At 51.8% G+C, this 18842-nt stretch overlaps 12 non-coding genes across 12 annotated transcripts; all 12 read left to right on the forward strand.

The window, feature by feature from the left end:
* The first annotated feature begins 2908 nt into the window (after window positions 1-2908).
* Window positions 2909-3017, forward strand: MIR379 (microRNA mir-379). The gene has a single exon (NR_106323.1). It is a non-coding gene; the product is annotated as a microRNA mir-379 (primary transcript).
* A 1158-nt stretch (window positions 3018-4175) lies between these two features.
* Window positions 4176-4286, forward strand: MIR411 (microRNA mir-411). The gene has a single exon (NR_106361.1). It is a non-coding gene; the product is annotated as a microRNA mir-411 (primary transcript).
* Window positions 4287-4636: 350 nt separating this feature from the next.
* MIR299 (microRNA mir-299) lies at window positions 4637-4747 on the forward strand. Its single transcript, NR_106355.1, has one exon. It is a non-coding gene; the product is annotated as a microRNA mir-299 (primary transcript).
* Window positions 4748-5856: 1109 nt separating this feature from the next.
* MIR380 (microRNA mir-380) lies at window positions 5857-5967 on the forward strand. Its single transcript, NR_106408.1, has one exon. It is a non-coding gene; the product is annotated as a microRNA mir-380 (primary transcript).
* A 439-nt stretch (window positions 5968-6406) lies between these two features.
* MIR1197 (microRNA mir-1197) lies at window positions 6407-6516 on the forward strand. Its single transcript, NR_106458.1, has one exon. It is a non-coding gene; the product is annotated as a microRNA mir-1197 (primary transcript).
* Window positions 6517-6568: 52 nt separating this feature from the next.
* On the forward strand, window positions 6569-6676 carry MIR323A (microRNA mir-323a). The gene has a single exon (NR_106347.1). It is a non-coding gene; the product is annotated as a microRNA mir-323a (primary transcript).
* Window positions 6677-6891: 215 nt separating this feature from the next.
* Window positions 6892-6949, forward strand: MIR758 (microRNA mir-758). Its single transcript, NR_162081.1, has one exon. It is a non-coding gene; the product is annotated as a microRNA mir-758 (primary transcript).
* Window positions 6950-7937: 988 nt separating this feature from the next.
* On the forward strand, window positions 7938-8045 carry MIR329B (microRNA mir-329b). The gene has a single exon (NR_106391.1). It is a non-coding gene; the product is annotated as a microRNA mir-329b (primary transcript).
* Window positions 8046-10478: 2433 nt separating this feature from the next.
* Window positions 10479-10587, forward strand: MIR494 (microRNA mir-494). The gene has a single exon (NR_106373.1). It is a non-coding gene; the product is annotated as a microRNA mir-494 (primary transcript).
* Window positions 10588-10908: 321 nt separating this feature from the next.
* On the forward strand, window positions 10909-11020 carry MIR1193 (microRNA mir-1193). Its single transcript, NR_106469.1, has one exon. It is a non-coding gene; the product is annotated as a microRNA mir-1193 (primary transcript).
* A 1812-nt stretch (window positions 11021-12832) lies between these two features.
* MIR543 (microRNA mir-543) lies at window positions 12833-12940 on the forward strand. The gene has a single exon (NR_106360.1). It is a non-coding gene; the product is annotated as a microRNA mir-543 (primary transcript).
* Window positions 12941-14599: 1659 nt separating this feature from the next.
* MIR495 (microRNA mir-495) lies at window positions 14600-14707 on the forward strand. Its single transcript, NR_106317.1, has one exon. It is a non-coding gene; the product is annotated as a microRNA mir-495 (primary transcript).
* The last annotated feature ends 4135 nt before the right edge of the window (window positions 14708-18842 follow it).

Consider the following 18842-nt stretch of genomic DNA (forward strand, 5'->3'; position numbering starts at 1 on the left):
AAATAGGAAGCTCGCTATGTCCTTTATCAGCTAATAATGGCTTCCCCTTAGCCTCAAGAGAAGTCGGAATTTTACCTTTGTTTTAAGGTCCTGAATGATCTGGTGCCACCCAGATCCTCAGACTCACTTCTGGCACATTTCTGGCTCCCCAGGCTCAATTCACATGGATACTCTTTCGGTTGCAATGCTCCATCCAGACCACACTCCATCCAGTTCATGCTCAATCCAGTCTACGCCCCATCCAGACCACACTCCATCCAGTCCACACCCCATCCAGTCCACACCCCATCCAGTCCACACCCCATCCAGTCCACACCCCATCCAGTCCACACCCCATCCAGTCCACACCCCATCCAGTCCACACCCCATCCAGACCACACCCCATCCAGTCCACACCCCATCCAGTCCACACTGCACACAGTCCATGCCCCATCCAGACCACACCCCATCCAGTCCACACCCCATCCAGACCACACACCATCTAGTCCATGCCCCATCCAGACCACTACTCCATCCAGTCCTCACTGCATCCAGACCTCAGTCCATCTATCTAGTCCACACCTCACCCAGACCAATCTCCATCCAGTCCACACTCCATCCAGTCCATACCCCATCAAGATCACTACTCCATCCAGTCCACACTCCATCCTGTCTACACCCCATCCAGTCCACACCCCATCCAGACCACACCCCATCCAGTCCACACCCCATCCAGTCCACACCCCATCCAGTCCACACCCCATCCAGTCCACACCCCTTCTAGTCTACACTCCATCCAGACCACACCCCATTCAGTCCACATTGCATCCAGTCCACACCCCATCCAGACCACACCTCACCCAGACCACACCCCATCCAGTCCACACTCCATCCAGTCACACTGCATCCAGTCCACACCCCATCCAGTCCACACCCCATCCAGTCCACACCCCATCCAGTCCACACCCCATCCAGTCCACACCCCATCCAGTCCACACCCCATCCAGTCCACACCCCATCCAGTCCACACTCCATCCAGTCCACACCCCATCCAGTCCACACCCCATCCAGTCCACACCCCATCCAGACCACACTCCATCCAGTCCACACCCCATCCAGTCCACACCCCATCTAGACCACACCCCATCCAGTCCACACTGCACACAGTCCATGCCCCATCCAGACCACACCCCATCCAGTCCACACTGCACACAGTCCATGCCCCATCCAGTCCACGCCCCATCCATTCCACACCCCATCCAGACCACACCCCATCCAGTCACACTGCATCCAGTCCACACCCCATCCAGTCCACACCCCATCCAGACCACACCTCACCCAGACCACACCCCATCCAGTCCACACTCCATCCAGACCACACTGTATCCAGTCCACGCCCCATCCAGACCATACCCCATCCAGACCACACCCCATGTAGTTCACACTCCCCCAAGTCAACACCCCATCCAGTCCATGTTCCATCCAGTTCATGCCCCACACAGACCACGCTCCATCCAATCCACGCCCCACCTCGACCACTACTCCATCCAGTTCATACTCCATCCAGTCCACTCTCCACCCCGACCATGTTCATCTGACCCATGCTCCATCCAGTCCGTGCTCCATCTGGTCCTCTGCTTTTATCCTACAGTGTCCACTCTTGTCCTCTCTCTTCTTGGCTTAGTCCCCTCATCCTTTATCTTCTAATCTAAACTTCTGAGAAGTTTTCCCTGATTGGCGAGAGCCTCTTGTTAAATGCTCTCTGCTCCTTCACAACACTTTGGCCTCCTCACATTTTGAAACCAATTCTCTGCAATAACTACTTTAATGTTGGTTTTCCCCACAACGCTAGCAGCTGCAGGAAGGCAGAGACTGTGTCTTATTTACTGGTCTAGCTCCAGCACCTCACAGATGTTCAGTAAACACAAGTTTATTTCTACGAGTGACCACATGGAAAATGTGAGTAGGCTGGAGGAGAGGTGCAGGCAGGGTGCTGTGGAGGGTCAGGGATGCAAAGGCCTGAGTTGGCTGAGGTGGGGTCGGGGCTCATGGAAACTGCCATTTGGTTGGGCTTCAGAGAGATGTAAGCAGACATGGGCTCTGGGTGGAGGAGTAGTGCCAGCAAAGGCATGTGGACAATGCACGGGGTATGGAGGGTAATCTGTTAGACTAGACTAGCTCACGCTTGGAGGGAGCAGGGGAGATGATGTCTTGAATGACTTCCTAAGGAGTTAGGACTTCAACAACTGAGTTGCAGGGCCCCGTCTACACTGGGGTTCAGGACTTAAGAGGACAACCGAGCTGTCCTGCAGGGCTGCTGAGGGTTCTGCCCTTGTCCTTTCCCTGGAGGCTAACAAATCATTGCTTTGCATTCCATTCACATGGGATAGTTGTGCCATGAAAGGGGATGGAGAAAATCAAGGAAGACCTCCTGAAGGAGGTGGAGAGGTTGATCAGGAGCTGGAGGAATGCACTGCCCACTCAGCTCTGTGGTTTGAGTCTCCAAAGGTGGTCTAGAGCATGGCGAGGACCATCAGAACTTGGGTGAGCTAGGGAAGTTTTTACCTAGAGGTTGAGGGTCCCCTTTTATATGATGAACTGTGCTCTTGGAGTGTCCTGTTTGCCATGCAGAACAAAACACTGCCCTTTATCTTGATGAAGAGATAGTTGACCACATAATGGCCAAAGCATGGTCAATATTGTACATTTTGCCTTGTCGCAGTCTTTCCAAGTTGACATGGCCTTCCTGGAGGAATTACCACTTAGGGTAGAGGCACCCCTTCCCACATCAATGTCACTGCCCCACATTGGAGGAGGGGTTGTTTATGTTCACCATGTGCCTGCTTCCAATGCCAAATCAAGCCTCAGAAAGCTTTCTGGAAGTGACGCCAACTTCAGGGGCAAGGCCCTGGTTCTGGGGTCAGCACCATTCCGTGGTTCCTGAAGAGATGGTAGACTATGGAACGTAGGCGTTATGATTTCTGACCTATGTAACATGGTCCACTAACTCTCAGTATCCAATCCATCCTCGGAGGGCTTCCTGGAGGTGTTGCCAACTTCAGGGAAGAGAACACGTGGTTTAGCTTCAGCACTGCTCCACGGCAATTTCTGTGGCTCATGGTTGATGTCTGACTTGTGCAACAAGGCCTGGCTCTTCTGGGCACTAAATGCACTCTCTGGGGAGTTTTCTGGAAGTGATGCAACTTGGGCTCAAGACACCGGTTCCAGCCTCAGCCGTGGTTCTGGAAGAGATGATTTGCCATGTGGCCTATGCGAAAGGAGGGATTTGTGTGAGATGGGCTACCACTTCCCAGTAGCCTGCCAGCTTTGGAGGGCTTCGTGGAGCCAATACTACCTTCAGGGGGACCCACCAGTCCATCCTTCATTCCGCTGTGTGGCATTGAAGAGTTGCTCTCCTGTGTTGAAGTTTTCTGTTTATACGAATGTCCACCTCTGATCAATCTTACATTCAGTCTCAGGGTTTTCCGGAGGCAGTGCCAAGTCTGGGAATGAGACAGTGGTTCTGTCCTTAGGGAGGTGGTTGACCAAAACAACTCCTGCTTTGTTCATGAAGATGGCATGGTGGTTACTGCTCAGAATCTAATCCAACCTAAGAGGACCTCCTGGAAATGCCCTTGGTATTGAGGCAGATATGGCCTTAGGGCACTTTTTTTTTTTTTTAATGCCCAAGACTAGAGCTCACTAATAGGTAAGATCTGGGCCTCAGGTGCCCAGTACTGTTTCCTTGGCCTGGTCAGTGTAACTAGATGGATGTTCTTTGGTTGCACGTGGGCCATTTTGTATTTCTGATTTTCTCCGCACTCCCCTAACCAGCTCTGTTAGCCATGTGCCATGTCCTCCCTCCCATCTACCCACTCCTTCAGACCCAGCACAGTGCGCCTGGCACACAGCAGGCTCTTAATCAGTATTTATGGAGTGATGAAATCCATGTCATCGTCCACTTCCTCTCAGTGGGACTTTCGGCCTCGAAGGGCTTCCTGGAGGAGTTGCCAGTTTTGGGGATGAGCCACTGCTTCGAGCATTCATGTCAACCCCCGACCATGAAGACGAGACTCCTGGCCTGTGTGTGCTTGTCGCATGATGCATGTGCTGTGCTCAACCTCCCTTCTGGTTCCACCCAGCTCAAGGCCTTGGAGGGCTTTCTGGATGTGTCCTGAGCCTTTGTCCTCGGCATCTCTGTGTGGTACTTGGAGAGATAGTAGACCGTATAGCGTACGCTTTATCTGTGACGTATGTAACACGGTCCACTAACCCTCAGTATCAAATCCATCCCCGAGGCTCCTGGAAACAACGCTGTCTTCGGGGAGGAACGGTTGGACCCACCACCACTTCTCCATGACACCCGAAGAGATGGTTTTCTGTGTGGCATGTGTTTTTCTGCATGATGCAAAATGGCATAATCTCGCTCCTCTTAAATCAAGTTCTGCCTTGGGAAATCGCGCCATCCCTGGGGAGGAGACCTTGATTCTTTCCGGAATCAATGCCATTCCATGGCGCTCAATGACATGGTTGACTACGCTACGCTTATTCAGTAGACACCGTGACCTGCTTCTTCTCAGCGTCAAATGCAGCCTAGAAGAAGCGCCCTCAGGCAACTTCGTGGACATGAGCCTTCTTCCAGCCATCACCACCACCATCGTGCGGTACTTGAAGAAATGGTTTACCGTCCCACATACATTTTGAATATGTATGTGGGACGGTAAACCGCTTCTTGGTATCCAGCCCAGCCATCCAAACCTCCCTGGAGAAAGCCTGGAGTTAGAGGAGAGCCACGGGTCTCGGCATCCGCCATGCCATGGCACTTGGTGGAATGGTAGACTCTTAGATGTGTGCTTTCTCTGTCAATGCTTGTGACGCGGTCTTCTCCTCAGTGCCAAACACAGCCTCCAGTGACTTCCTCAGGACAAGGATGACCTCCAGGAAGGTGTCCTGCTGCCCACGTTGGCACATCCCTCTGGAGTAATTGAAGAAACGGTGGCTGGTGCCTCAAATGTTCATGAACGAGGGATGTGAAACAGGTCACCTCTCATCCTCAAAGCCCTCCTCAGATGACTTCAGGACAGTACGCCCATGTAGGAGCAGATATGGGTCCAGGAGATGATGCCACTCCAGGTACTTGAAGACGCACTGACTCGTTTTTGTCTTTGCTGATGCGTGTACAGTCTATCTTTTTTCCATCTCAAGTCTAGCCATCTCAGGGGAAGATGTCCCAGCTCTGGACTCAGCACTGATCCTCATGAAGAGCTGCTCGACCCCATCGTGTATGTTTACAGAGGAAGTGCCTCCGTGGCCCACTTCTTCCCTATCTCCATCCCAGAACCCTTGCTTGGAGAACTTGCTGAAGAAGCTGCCAGCCTCAGGGACAGAGCACTGGTTCTGGCCTCTTCACTGACCTCACGGTACCTGAAAAGGGTTCAGCCACACTGCATGTCTTTTCCCCATGACGTATGTAACATGGTCTACTTCTTTCCAAGTATCCCATTCAGCCTGGAAAGTCTCCAGGGAGGTTATGTTAAGCTTAGGAGACAAAGCACCAGTTCTGGTACAAGTACTGCCTCGGGGTACTTAGTAGAAGTTGGCCATGCTTCATATGTTTTACTTACAACGCATGTTACTTCGTCCACCTTCCTATAACAGCGTGCACCTCGGGGGGCTTTCTGTAGGCAGTAACGAGTGTCAGTCATAGCACTAGTTCCAGCATCATCTCCATTCTTGAGGGGCTCCTTTGTGCTGCGTCCACTGCATCTGTGGCAGACATTGCATGGTGGCCTCTTCTCAATACTGCATCAGGCCTCAGAGGGCTTCCTGGAGGTGATGCTAGCGAGAGGAAAGAGACACCGGCTCTGACATCAGCCCTCTCCAAGGTACCTGAAAAGATGGTTGACCATAGAACATGCGCTATCTCTGTGTCGTATGTAATATGGTCCACATCTTCTCAATATCAAATTCAGTCATAGAGGGCTTCCCAGAGAGAGGCAAAGTCACCTTCGTGGGAGATACACTGATCTGGCTTCAGCGCCATTCCACAGTACTTGGAGAGATGGTAGAGCATAAAGCATATGCACTGTTGAATGACAGGTGTAGCATGGTCCACTCATTCTTAGCATCAGCCAGCCCTGGGGCTTCCTGGAGGCCATGCCGACTTGAGATCCAGTCCTGAGTGGTAGCCAGGGTGCAGTGCAGGTCACTGGGTGGTTGGCTGCAGACCCTGTCCTTTATTTATTACATTGGCCATTTGGTCCACCAGCCAAGAACTCAGTACCGGTCCCAACCTTACAGGGCATCCTGGAGGTGGTAGTGGCATTGGATGTGGGTTTGTGGTCATTGCCACATTGCCAGTGGCTGGTAGTTCATGATGCACATTGTGAGGCTTTCTGGAGGTGGTAGCAGGTGAAAGGAAGAGAGCCAGGGGTCAGCGTCACTTCCTGGTATTTGAAGATGCGGTTGACCATGGTGTGTACGCTTTATTTGTGACGTAGGACACATGGTCTACTTCTTCTCAATATCACATCTCGCCTTGGAAGACTTCCAGGAGGTGATATCAGCTTTGAGGAAGAGCCACTGTCCTGGTGTCAGTACGGCTGCTGCTTGGTACTTGGAGAGAGGTGGTCCGTGGCGCGTTCGCTTTATTTATGGCGCACATTACACGGTCGACCTCTTTGCAGTATCTAATCCCGCCTTGCAAGCTTTCCTGGAGCTAACATCAACTGCGGGAGGGGGGGGCACTAGGTCTGCGCTCAGTGCAACCCAGCGGGGTTTGTGATGTGTTTGTCTTGTGTGTGACGATAACTCACGTGTGGCAGCCTTCTTCTCAGCACACTGCTCTGGCTTGGCGGCAGGGTTAACTTGCGGACAAGGAGCGTGGTGTCAGCACGTGCCTGGATACATGAGATGGTTGACCAGAGAGCACACGCTTTATTTGTGCCGTTTGTGACCTGGTCCACTAACCCTCAGTATCTAATGCCCCCTTGGAGAACTTCCTGGAAGAGGTGTCAACTTTTTGGGAAAGAGACAGTAAACTGGGGCCAGCTGCACTCTGCTAGACTCTGAAGAGAGCATCTGCGAGGCGTTTGCGACATGTATGCCAAATGTGGCTGAGTTGGACTGATTTTCACTCTGATCTCTTTCCTTGGAGGGCTTCCTAGATGTGGAGGCATCCAAGTTCAAGGGAAGGGGCATGCTGTCTATACCATCCCAAAGTCCTCCAGTGATCAGCTGACCTGAGTGTATGCACTTTTATTTACAACCGAGGTCGCCTGGCCCGCCACACCTCAGTCTCCACTGGGTCCTTAGCAGGACCTTTGGTGGAGTCAGCCTTGGTTTGGGGCATCTGTGCCTCTCTTGAGTAACTGAGAAAAGATGGCCCTGGAGGTTAACCCTAAATGTGATAGCTCCTGTGACCAGCCTTTCTACGGCATCACCACCTCTGGCTGTGATGTCAACTTGAAGACGTGATGTGGGGTCTGCTCCACTGGAGTACTTGAATAGATGGTTGGCAAGCAGCATGTATCCAACTCTTGGCTTCTTCCAGCAAATCAACTAACTAACGCTCAGTGTGCAATTCCATATTTAACAGGACTTCCAGCACTGAATGTCAAGTCTGGGGAAGAATCAGTGGTGTTCTTGTCAGTGTTAATCAGTGGTACCTGAAGAGAGGTTTTCTGGGTTTCTGTTTCTTTAATGAGGATGAAACACACCTGGTTAACCTCTTTTCCAGTATCAAATCCCATCTTGGAGGCCTTCTGGTCCAGACCTCAGCTTCAGGGAAGGGCGTTACTCTCAGCTCCAGTCCACTGGACAGAAATCTATGGTTAACCACAAAGCCTGTGCTGTATTATTTTGACTGATGTCATCTGTTCTACTAACCCCAGTGTCCAATCCGTATTTAACAGGACTTCCAGGACTGAATGTCAAGTTTGGGGAAGGAATCAGTGGTGTTCTTGTCAGTGTTACTTGGTGGTACCTGAAGAGAGGTTTTCTGGGTTTCTGTTTCTTTATTGAGGATGAAACACACCTGGTTAACCTCTTTTCCAGTATCAGTCCCCACCTTGGAGGCCTTCTGGTCCAGACCTCAGCTTCAGGGAAGGTGTGCTGTGGACATAAATAAGTAGACATGAGCAAATGGCTGACCACTAAGCGTGCCCCATGTTTCTGAATTTTGCCACCGATTGCACTAACCCTCAATGTCTTATCCCTTCTTAGGAGGACTTTTCAATGTGATGGCAGCCTGGGGGAAGACAGTGTCACCACGACAGTGTCACGGAACATGCAGGTGAGTTGTCTGTGGTTGCCTTCGTTGTGCTCCCAACGGATCGTGTGTGTAATTCAGGCTCTTTCGGCATCTGACCCTGCTGTAGGGGGATGCCTTGTCCCTGCCACACTCAGTGATGGGCTGGAATGAGCCCAGCCCACAGCAGGGGAATGCCAGTTTGATGGGAATCATGCCCTGGACAGATAGTGCAGGTGTCCTGCATGCCTGCCCCTAGCCTGCAGTTTATTCTGAAAGGAGGTCCTGGATATAATGACACCTTAGGGAAGAAAAGCTGATTCTGAGGTCAAGAGGAGACCTTGGGGGCCCTGGAATTGGCCCAGGTTGAGACCTGTTTATTTCTAACAGGAATTGTGGAGTTGACTTACTTTAAATCTGGAGGAATCCTTGATGTCATGCCAGCTTGAAGGGAGGGCATTGTCATCAGCCCTGATCCAGGGGAAGGGAGTGGATGGCCCACCATGGGGCATGTACCTCCCCAGGAACACACCTGCTCCACTGACCAGCACATCTGACCTACCCTCAGGGTTGTGTTTCTGCAGATGGTTCTTCTTTGGGGTGCTCAGGGAGAGGCGTCCTTTGGCATATCTGTTTCTTTTATATAAATCATTTCTGTGGACCACTCTTCAGTATCAAACACCAGTTCGGAAGGCTTCCGGATAAGAGAGTTGTCAGGCCCAGGGCAGGGTGAGTGGGCCGAGATGGGTGCTTCCCCTGTTCTAAGCGTCCTGTCTGGCAGTAATGCTTGGTGCCCGATCCTTTCCAGGAGGACTTCCTGGAGGTGATGCCAGCCTCTGGGGAAGGAAAAGGCTCCCTGCCAGCTCTAAAGCCAAGGCACAGAAGTAGGTTTTGCTGGTGCTGCATTTGTTCTGATGGCACTTAGCTGTGACTATGGGTCCTCGGCTCATCTGTGGCATTTGGGGATGGGACTGTGAGGGAGGAGGGCCTCGGGTTCTGGAGAAGGGCCAGGTATTTCCATGTCAACCTGCTTTTTATAACCAGAGAGAAGGTATGAGGTAGCACCAATGACCTCCGCCACCAATCCTTCCTATTAGCTGATACCCAAACACCGTTCCTTCCAGCCGAAAAGAGCCCTCATAAAGAGAGGGCAGAGAGAGTGTGTCAAGGCCATGTGACAGCAGGCAGTATGCTGTTGCCTCCGGGGTATCCAGGGTAGGCGGCTGCTGGGTCCATGTAGATTGGGTGCTCTGCTGGCTACGGAGGGGTCAAAGGACAGGTGGCAAGGGTGCGGAGCTGCAGCCTGGCCCTGGGATTTTCTTCTCAGCCCTCTGCTCCGGGGTCCACCTTCGGGGGAAAAGAGGGCACAATTTTACAACTTTGTCAGAGGAAACCTGAAGTTTTCTGGCCCCTGATTCTCTCCAGCCCTGTCAGGATTGATCTAACTCTCTGTTGAAATGCAAAAGAGTCTGGAGATAACAGTATTTCTCCCACAATGAAAACAATTATTGTCAAAGGAGTTTTATAGCAAACAGAAAATCCAGCCCAGAATTGGCTAAAACATTTGGGGAGCTCACATCAGGAAATGAAATTCGTTTTTATTTCTTAATTCTGCTGAATTGGATTGAAGGCAGCAGAAGGCATTAAGTGGGATTTGACCTGGAGGAAGGTGGCCTGGCAGTGCTCCTGGCTTCCCCGACCCTCCCTGCCTAGACATGTGTAGCAGGCACTCACTTTGCTTACAACTTCCTCGGTACCATGTATCTGTTTTTAGAATCACACCTTGCCTGGAAGACTGCTTGGATCCATGGCCAATGCCACACAGGGGCCTGGGCACCGGCTAACTGCAGACCCAGCCACCTGCTTCTTGACCACAGAATTCGAGATTTACTCATGAACTCTCTTGACGCACTGACTTCGGGATGCAAACCATTATGACTAGGGGCACTTCCCGTGGCCCGGACTTCCACAAGGAAACCCTGGTTCCACTGTCAGGAAAGCTCCAATACCTGGAAAGAGGTTGTACCTAAAGTGTTCTCTGTATTGGTGGAAAATGTTTCACGGGCAACCTCTTTTCATTGTGAAGGCTTAAAGAGCTTTTGGCTGACTACCCAAAAGCAACCTGGGACACGCAAATAGAAGCCATCTGACATCTGGTCTACCCAGTGCCGTGTAGATTCGGGGAATCTTCCTGGAGGTGACACCAACATCGGCGAAGATTCGGCAGTTTTCGTTTGATTTTTTTTGTTTGTTTTTTGATCAGTGCTAATCTTCGATACTCGAAGGAGAGGTTGTCCGTGTTGTCTTCTCTTTATTTATGATGAAACATACACGGGAAACCTCTTTTTTAGTATCAAATCCCACCCTGGAGGCACTTCCTGTTCCTGATGCAGCCTTCAGGGAGGGACGTTGCCAGCTCCACTCTCGGTAGGCGCAAGCGAGGCTGACGGCGTGCCATGCGTCATGGGGGTGTGGCTCTCAGGCCCCAGCCATGGAGGGCCCCTAGGAGGGGAAGCTGAGTTTGGAGAAGGGCCTGTGCTTCTGTGGTTGAAGGAGGTTGCTCATTGTGGTGTTTGTCTATTTGTTGACTCACGGTGGGTGGCGCCTCTTCAGTGTGAGATCTTGCTTGGATGGCCTTCTGGACACGCTAGCAACGTCATTGAAGGGACGATGGTGCTATCTGCTCTCCAGGGTAGCTGAGGGGATGGTAGACCGGTGACGTGCACTTCATTTACGATGTAGGTCACCCGTTTGACTATCCACCAGCGCCCGGTCCATCTGTGGGATGACATCTTGGTGCACATGGCAACTTCGGAGAAGATGTGGGAGGACGTGGGGCCCGTGGAACTCTGCAGGATTTTAGGAGGGGTTTCCCTTTGGGGGCCCCTCCTCCTACCTCCTTAAAATCAATATAAGCAATCATCAGTGAATAATCTCTCTTTTGGTTTCAAATCCTGCCCAGGAGGGCTGATAGCCTGGCCACAGACAATGCCAGGATTGCAGAGGCCCAGGCTTCAGTGCCCCATCAGGGAAAGTCCCACCCCACACCACATGCTGACTGCAGGAGGTGTGTGTGTGACCTGGTACAGGGGTGTGGTTCATCCTCGGAAGGACTTGAGGAGTGTTGTGTGTGTGCAGCACAGGGCAGGTGTTGGGACAGCTGTGGTAGTGAGGGCCACTTTATTCTGTGCTACATGAAGAGAGGCTGTCTGACAAAGCTTGCCATGTGTTTGATGAATGCTACGTGGTCCATCTCTTTTCCATAGGAGGACTTCCTGGACATGAAGCTAGATTCCGGCAGGGCCACTGGTGTCAGCAACACTCCTGGTGAGTCGTGGATGGGGGACTGAGGAGCTGGCAGCGTGATTGAGATGAGCCCTTCCTGTGTTGGGACCACTCAGAATCCAGCCGCTTCGTGGGCAGCGTTCAGTCCATGCTTGGGGAAAGGGCTTTGTTGCCGTTGCTCATCTCTGTCTGTTGTTCAGCTCTGCTTGCCTTACGAGGCCCCAGATGCCCTGGATGCCCTCAGTGTCAGACTCTGCGGAAGATGTGTCCCAGCTGTGACACGCGCTTCAGGGGAGGGCTGTTGGCGTCAGGTCCATGGAGAGGTATGGGAGTGGACATCTTGTCTGAGAGCAGACATTCTATTTCGGGTGTGTGTCTTGGTCCGTTCATCCTCAGTCTCCCTCCCATACCTAGGATGGCTTGTGGAGAGAAGGCCTGCTCTGAGGGCTGAAGTTGGGACCCACAGCTCTCACCCGCGCCTTGGTATGTTCCCATGGCTACGGCAGAGGCACAAGAAAGTAATCAGAAACGCAGAAACTCCTTAAGGCCAAGGCTGGGAACTGCTGTATTTCTACCCATAGATCATTGACCAGAACAATTACACGGCCGAACCCAAGGCAAGGGGCGGGGAGGCCCACTCCACCCGGGAGGGGGTTGTGGTGAGGTGTGAATGCACGAACTGGTGACGATTTGCCACCACCAAGTCAGTTGTCCACGTGGACCACCTGAGAACTTGGGTTTTATTCATTGCTCATTCATCCCTCCCTAACCCGCAGCTTCCGGTCTGCCCCGGGGGCCCTTCTCGGACTCAGGCTGATCGACAGTGGTGACGCTGTGCCAGGACCCCTGGTCATTCCAACTGTTTGAGGCAAATGTTAAAAAATCCCTTGCACTACCCATTCTATGACGACTCCCTTGGCTCAGAGGCTCCATCAGGGCAGACACTTTTCTGTTTGTCCCTAAAGGGTGGGTGGTAGATCTCATCCATCTTATCTGGGGAGTTATTGTGACTCTCCTGGTCCCTCCTCATGTATCCTCAGGAGGACTTTTAGGATGCAAAATCAGTGTTTCTGTGCCATTGTCATATTCTGTGCTACTGGAGGAGACTTTTTGTTATTGAGGAATTGAACACATCGTGCCCACAAGCAGCTCCAGGACACAATGCCACCTGTGCAGAGGGGGCAGACCTGTTAGACGTCTCCCAGGTCTTGACGGGGTTGTATGCACGGCCGTATCTTTGTCACCGGTTGCCCGGTGCGCGTCAGGACCCATGTGCTCTCAGGAAGCCCGCAGAAGTGATACCAGCCGCGGAGAAGCAGTGTTGTCAACGGTGCTGACGTGCGGTACTTAATGAGAAGTTGCCCGTGTTTTTTTCGCTTTATTTGTGACGAAACATTCGCGGTGCACTTCTTTTTCAGTATCCTATTCTGCCTTGAAGACGTCTTGGTTTGGGTGCAACTTCAGGGAAGGCACATGGGCCCCTGTAGTGGACGCTGATCAGGACCTCCCTACCCCATGTCTTTTCTCCTTCCTAAATTTCTCCTTGTTTTTTTTTTTTTTATTTTTATGAAAGCTCCCCTCTTCCCGCTGTGTGCTTTGATTGCATTGACCCTGCCCCACTTCCTCTACCAGCCCAGGCTTAAGCGAATCTCTTGATCTCTTCTTCTTTGCCACTGCAATTGCTTCCGGAATAGGCCCATGACCCCACTGGGCCAGTGATAGGCAAGGAGATGCTTGCTGCAGCTTCTGGGAAAGAAACTGTTTCTCCCTTTCCTGTGATAGCTGCCAGAGTAGACACTGTCTATTCCATTCAGCTGGGAATAGACAGTGAACTTTGATGTGAGCTTCGAAGGTCCCACAGCCATTTAAGGACTGAGAGGAGAGGGCTTGGTGCCACACAGACACAGAAGAGGGAGTCTGTACCATGAAAGGCATCTTGGAGACCTAGAGAAGAGCCTGGATGATATCATTTGAGTCCCTAGATCAAATCCTGCCTGAAGCTTGCTCTGTCTCTGTACTTTTTAGTTATATACGTCTATACATCCCTTACTTGTTTAAGCCAGTTGGAGTTAGATTTTATCTTACTTGCAATACAAACAGATGATACCACAGTGTGTTTTCCAGTGTGACTGGGAAAGCCTGCATTTTTTTCAATGATGTGTTTCTCACGGTTTGCCTATCTATCTTCAGTGTCCTATTTAAGGCAGGGTTTTGGTGGAAGGTGACTTTTCTTATGGACTTATGCTTTCAAAGCTTTGTCTTAGTGATTTAATTTATGGTTGACAAATGATGCACAATTACTGTGTTTTGCGTCCAGCAATGGGTCACTGGGTCCTCTCTGGAAGGCCTGATGGATGGTGGGCCCCAGAACTTCTGCCCCGATTCACTCTCCCTCGAATCCACCTCTCTCTGGGAGGCTGCCCTGCAAGTGATGTGGACTTGGGGAAGCCGTTGTCCTTCCCTGGCCCCTGCTGTCCTTTGGCTCTCTGTGGGTTGGCTGTATTTGTCACAACTCACACTGAACTGTCAGTGTTTCAGAACCAAGCCATGCCTCCAGGGAACCCGGAGCACTTTAGAGAGGAGGCGCGGTGGTCAGCACCATGCAACGTGCACAGAGAGATGGGTCCACCGAGAGCCGGGGCTGCCTTGGTGGTTTGTTTCTCCTGATTCGATATCTTTGTCTTCCCATCTCCTTCCTGGAACCATGGACTCATGGAGGAGATTCTATTTTTGGGTCCAGGACCATCCCATTTTCTCTGAAGTGATGCTCTCCATGAGCATTTGCAGGATTGATAGTAAACATTCCGAAAGCCGTCTGCCCTGATTATTGAATTCTGCCCATGAAGACTTCCTGGGATCCCGAAGTAGAGGGAGTCTGGGATCGGTTTGCTTTATCCGTGATGACTGTCCGCCTCTGCTCAGTGTCAGCCCAGCCCTTCACAGCATGCCCCCCGCCTCCCCTGGGGTGAGCCAACTTACCTGATGCTTTTAGGCTTAATTGAGCATAAGTTTGATTGGCAGCATCTGCCCGGCCCTGCCCTCACGCCCTGAACTTCAGTGTCCCTTCACACCCAGGTGTGCCTCTGGCAGGGAGGACGTGCTCATCTCTGGTACCTGAAAAGAAGTTGCCCATGTTATTTTCGCTTTATATGTGACGAAACAAACATGGTGCACTTCTTTTTCGGTATCAAATATCTCCTTGAAGTGCCTCCATCCCCGATGGGACCCTGAGCATGGGACCTGGTGTCACTACCTCTCTTGGTATGTACATGGAGGATTTGTCCCGGCAGCCCCTCGGTGACTTTGTGTGTTGGTGGGCTCAGGGACCATGCTCAGTCCTCAGTCCACGCCCACCTCTCGGACAGGCACAGTTGGCGAGGCCTCAACCACATGCCAGTTCCCCGCTGCCAGGGAGGCTGGGGAGATGCACTTCCAGGCTCCATTGAGAAGCGTTCCCCAACATTTGAGAAGAGTTCAGATCATAGCAGCCAAGAAAAAAATAAAAAAGGAAGCAGTTGCCACAACAACAAAAACAAGCAATGAAGACCCCTGCCCCCATCCGCTCTCTCCAGAGGCTTGAGGGGATGGCTGAAGGGGACATGAGGACATGCCATCTGGGGGACTGCCGCCCGCACCTCCACAGAAGAATTGATTGGGGATAGCAACTGTGGCAGAAGGCGTCCCTGTGGTTCTGGGAGACGGGATTTCCCAGAATGGTGATTTACTGGAGCCTAATCCTCCCTGCCCCGCTCTTTCTTTACTTTTCTTTTCTTTTTTTCTTTTTTTTTTTTTTGACAGAGTCTCGCACTGTCTCCTGGGCTGGAGTGCAATGGCACGATCTCGGCTCACTGTAACCTCTGCCTCCCAGGTTCAAGCGATTCTCTTGCCTCAGCCTTCCAAGTAGCTGGGATTACAGGCGCCCGCCACCAGGCCCAGCTAATTTTTTGTATTTTTGGCAGAGACGGGGTTTCACCATGTTGGCCAGGCTGGTCTTGAACTCCTGACCTCATGATCCACGCCCACCTTGGCCTCCCAAAGTGCTGGGATTACAGGCATGAGCCAGTGCGCCCGGCCCCCGCCCCACTCTTTCTAGGTACCAGTTCTGCCTCTGAGAGATGTGCTCCTTGATCACCAACAGCAGAGAGACGGTGTCTGACATTGGTGTCTGCCCCAAACCGGGAGCAGTGAACAATGGCTGACGGCAGAACACATGCCTTCCCGAAGACACTGCTGTCCGGGTGTCCAGTCCCCACATTCAGTCCATCCTTGGGCCCTGGAAGAGAAGAGGTTTCCCCAGTGTGTTCATTTTATTTGTGACGAATCATTTTTGGCCACTCTTTTTTCAGTATCAAATCCCACTTGAAGGGAAAGGCTGTTTGAGCTGGGAGCTTTGGTGGCGTCAGCAGCTCTCTGGGGTGAGTGATGGGTGTTGCCCAGAGAGCATACGCGTCAGCCCCACGGCCACCTGGTCCTCTGAACCTCAGCATCCCTGTCCCCCAGGAGGGCTTCCTGGAGCTCTGCCAGCCAGAACTAGAGGCTGTGGGACTGCTCTCCGGGCTACACTTTGGTACTGGAGGAGAGGTTATCTGCGTTTTTTCCCTGTATTTATGATGAAAAATATGGTGCACTTCTATTTGAGAATCATGTGCCATCGGGAAAGGTCAGAACCCACTTCTGGAAGGAGATGCTAACGACAGTCCATTGGTGACACTGGGACCATGCTGGCCTCAGCAAGTGCCCTTCAGACAGTGGGCAGCTGCTCCACCCATCCTTTGGGCTCTGGCCTCCCTCCAGAGAACTTTCCGGTGGCAGAAACACTTTGGAGAAGCAGCACCGGTCTTTATGTCAGGAAATTTCATCAAGAAAGGCTGTCCAAGCTGTGGCCTGCATAGTCAACCTGTTTTACTCATTTGAGTGCCACCCTTCTAAATGATGGGGTGCCCGCTTCAGGGAAGGTGCAGCTGTGGGAGCAGAAGGCAGGCCCCACAGTCTGTATATGACGCGTGCCACTTGGCCGGTGGACCCTCAGCCTGAGGACCTCTGGAGGGGACACTGGCTCTGAGTCCCCTGTGGAAGGGGAAGCATAGTTGTCGGATGACGCGACATGGACAGTTCTCTTTCGACCAGAGCCTTGTCTACCATCGAGGGGGGATTCTGCTCTCACTGCTGCTTATGTCAGGAGAGGGTCACTGTTGCCTCCATCACCTCAGGTACGTCAGAGGAGGGCCTCAAGGAAGCCTTGCATCTCCGATGGTAGGTATCCTTGTGTGTTAACCCTCGCCGTCTGTTTCCTTTGCAGGAGGACACCCTGGGCTCTGGAAGAGAGACAGCACCCCAGAAGCTGGCCAGGAATGGTTGGAGGGAGGCTGTTGGTGATGTGTTCACTCTGTGTGTGGCAGATACCCCACAGTGGACCTCCTAAAGCACTGAGTGCCTCCTTGAAGGACTTGCTGTACGTGGTGTCAAGTTCAGGAACACGGTGTGGGTGTCTGTCAGCCCCTCGCAGAGGGTATGTGCGCAGATGGTGGAACAGATGGCAAGTGTTTTCCTTTATTTGTTTTTTCTTTTGAGAATTGAGACTTTATTGAATGAATCACCATATAATCCTGTTTCCTAAGGTAAATCTATACATGAAAATTTAGGTCCTACACCACCAATTTCTTGTTAAGAAATGGACCAAGAAATATGAACAAAACCATGTGTAACACAGTTTTCAGATTTTTAGAAGAATGTCAAAATAGACACTAGCTTGTCTCTTGATTGCCAAAGCTTAAACTCTAAAGAATAGGGAGGACATAGGTATACACTGGAAAAAAAAATGGCAAACACGTGAGGAGGATGGGAATGTTTATGACTACATGGGAGGCATACTGATTTTTTTTTTTTTTTTGAGACGGAGTCTCACACTGTTGTCCAGGCTGGAGTGCAGTGGCGCAATCTGGACTCACTGCAAGCTCTGCCTCCCGGGTTCATCCCATTCTCCTGCCTCAGCCTCCTGAGTAGCTGGGACTACAGGTGCCCGCCACCACACCCGGCTAATTTTTTGTATTTTTAGTAGAGATGGGGTTTCACTGTGTTAGCTAGGATGGTCTCACTCTCCTGACCTTGTGATCTGCCCGCCTCAGCCTCCAAAAGTGCTGGGATTGCAGGCACCCACCACCGTGCCTGGCTAATTTTTGTATTTTTAGTAGAAACGGGGTTTCCCCATGTTGGCCAGGCTGGTTTCGAACTCCTAACCTCAGGTGATCCGTCCACCTCGGCTTCCCAAAGTGCTGGGATTACAGGCGTGAGCCACTGCATCCGGCCAGCAACTTTTTGCATCTAAAAGGTGGATGTTCCTTCTATGCTTACAGGATTTATGGTTAATCACAGAGGAAGTACTATCAGGGAAGCCCATTCCAGGAGGAAGTGGGGAGGGGGCAGGTGAAAAAAGTGGAAGAAACCAATTAGGGGCATATGCAATTAAGGACAAGTCCTGAGCAGGGCTGCTGCAGCCACATCCCACAGCAGGGCCTGGGGAGTCAGCTGCACCTAGAGCTGAGGGCCCGGGGCAGACACGGAAGTGTCAGTTCACTAGCCTGGGTACCCTAGCCAGGCGCCTCCGGGAGGGATGCCAGCCCCTTGGAAGAGACAGTGTGTGGGCTGACCTTTCTCCCAACACGGGAAGAAGAGTTCCTTGGCTGGTTACTACACCTATCCCAGCTCTTCCAGGCTGCCGGTGTTTCAGTTACCAAAATAAGACCCCCAAGCCCAGCCAGCAGCTATTCCTCAATCACATGTCCCCCTCCTTCAGGACCATCCTGGCAAGACCCACTCCTTGGGACATGAATGATGTCTGGCCACACAGAATACATGTTTATGACTCAGACCGTCCAATTCCCTAACCAGCCATGTCCCACTGGTTCTCAACAGGGCCTCGTGGAGGCAGCCCCGACCTGGGGGAAGTGGCCTTGCTCTGGCTGGTATGTGCAGAACGCTTGTCCATGTAGATGTGCTTTATTTATGCCAAATCGTGCTTGGGGGCTTCGGGGGATCAGACTTGCTTCCTCAACAAGCTGTGACTGCAGGGGAGGGACTGGCTAATAGCAGACAATGGGTGTTATCTGGTCCACTCACTGATCCATTCGCCAGCAGGAGGAATGCCTAACTCTGCATGTGTGAGAAGTAGTGGTTTTCAAGTACAAGACTCTTTTGAACCAGTTCCAGCTTTAGAGAAGTGAGATTGGTGTAGGTTGTCCGTGTGTGGAATGTGAATGGAGGGTGGGACATGGAGCATACGCTTTGCTTGTGGAAAATGTCACCTGGTCCTCAGTACTGAAGCCGTTGTAGC

This window comes from Gorilla gorilla, chromosome 15 (genome assembly GCF_029281585.2).
Source record: "Gorilla gorilla gorilla isolate KB3781 chromosome 15, NHGRI_mGorGor1-v2.1_pri, whole genome shotgun sequence".
Lineage (NCBI taxonomy): Eukaryota > Metazoa > Chordata > Mammalia > Primates > Hominidae > Gorilla > Gorilla gorilla.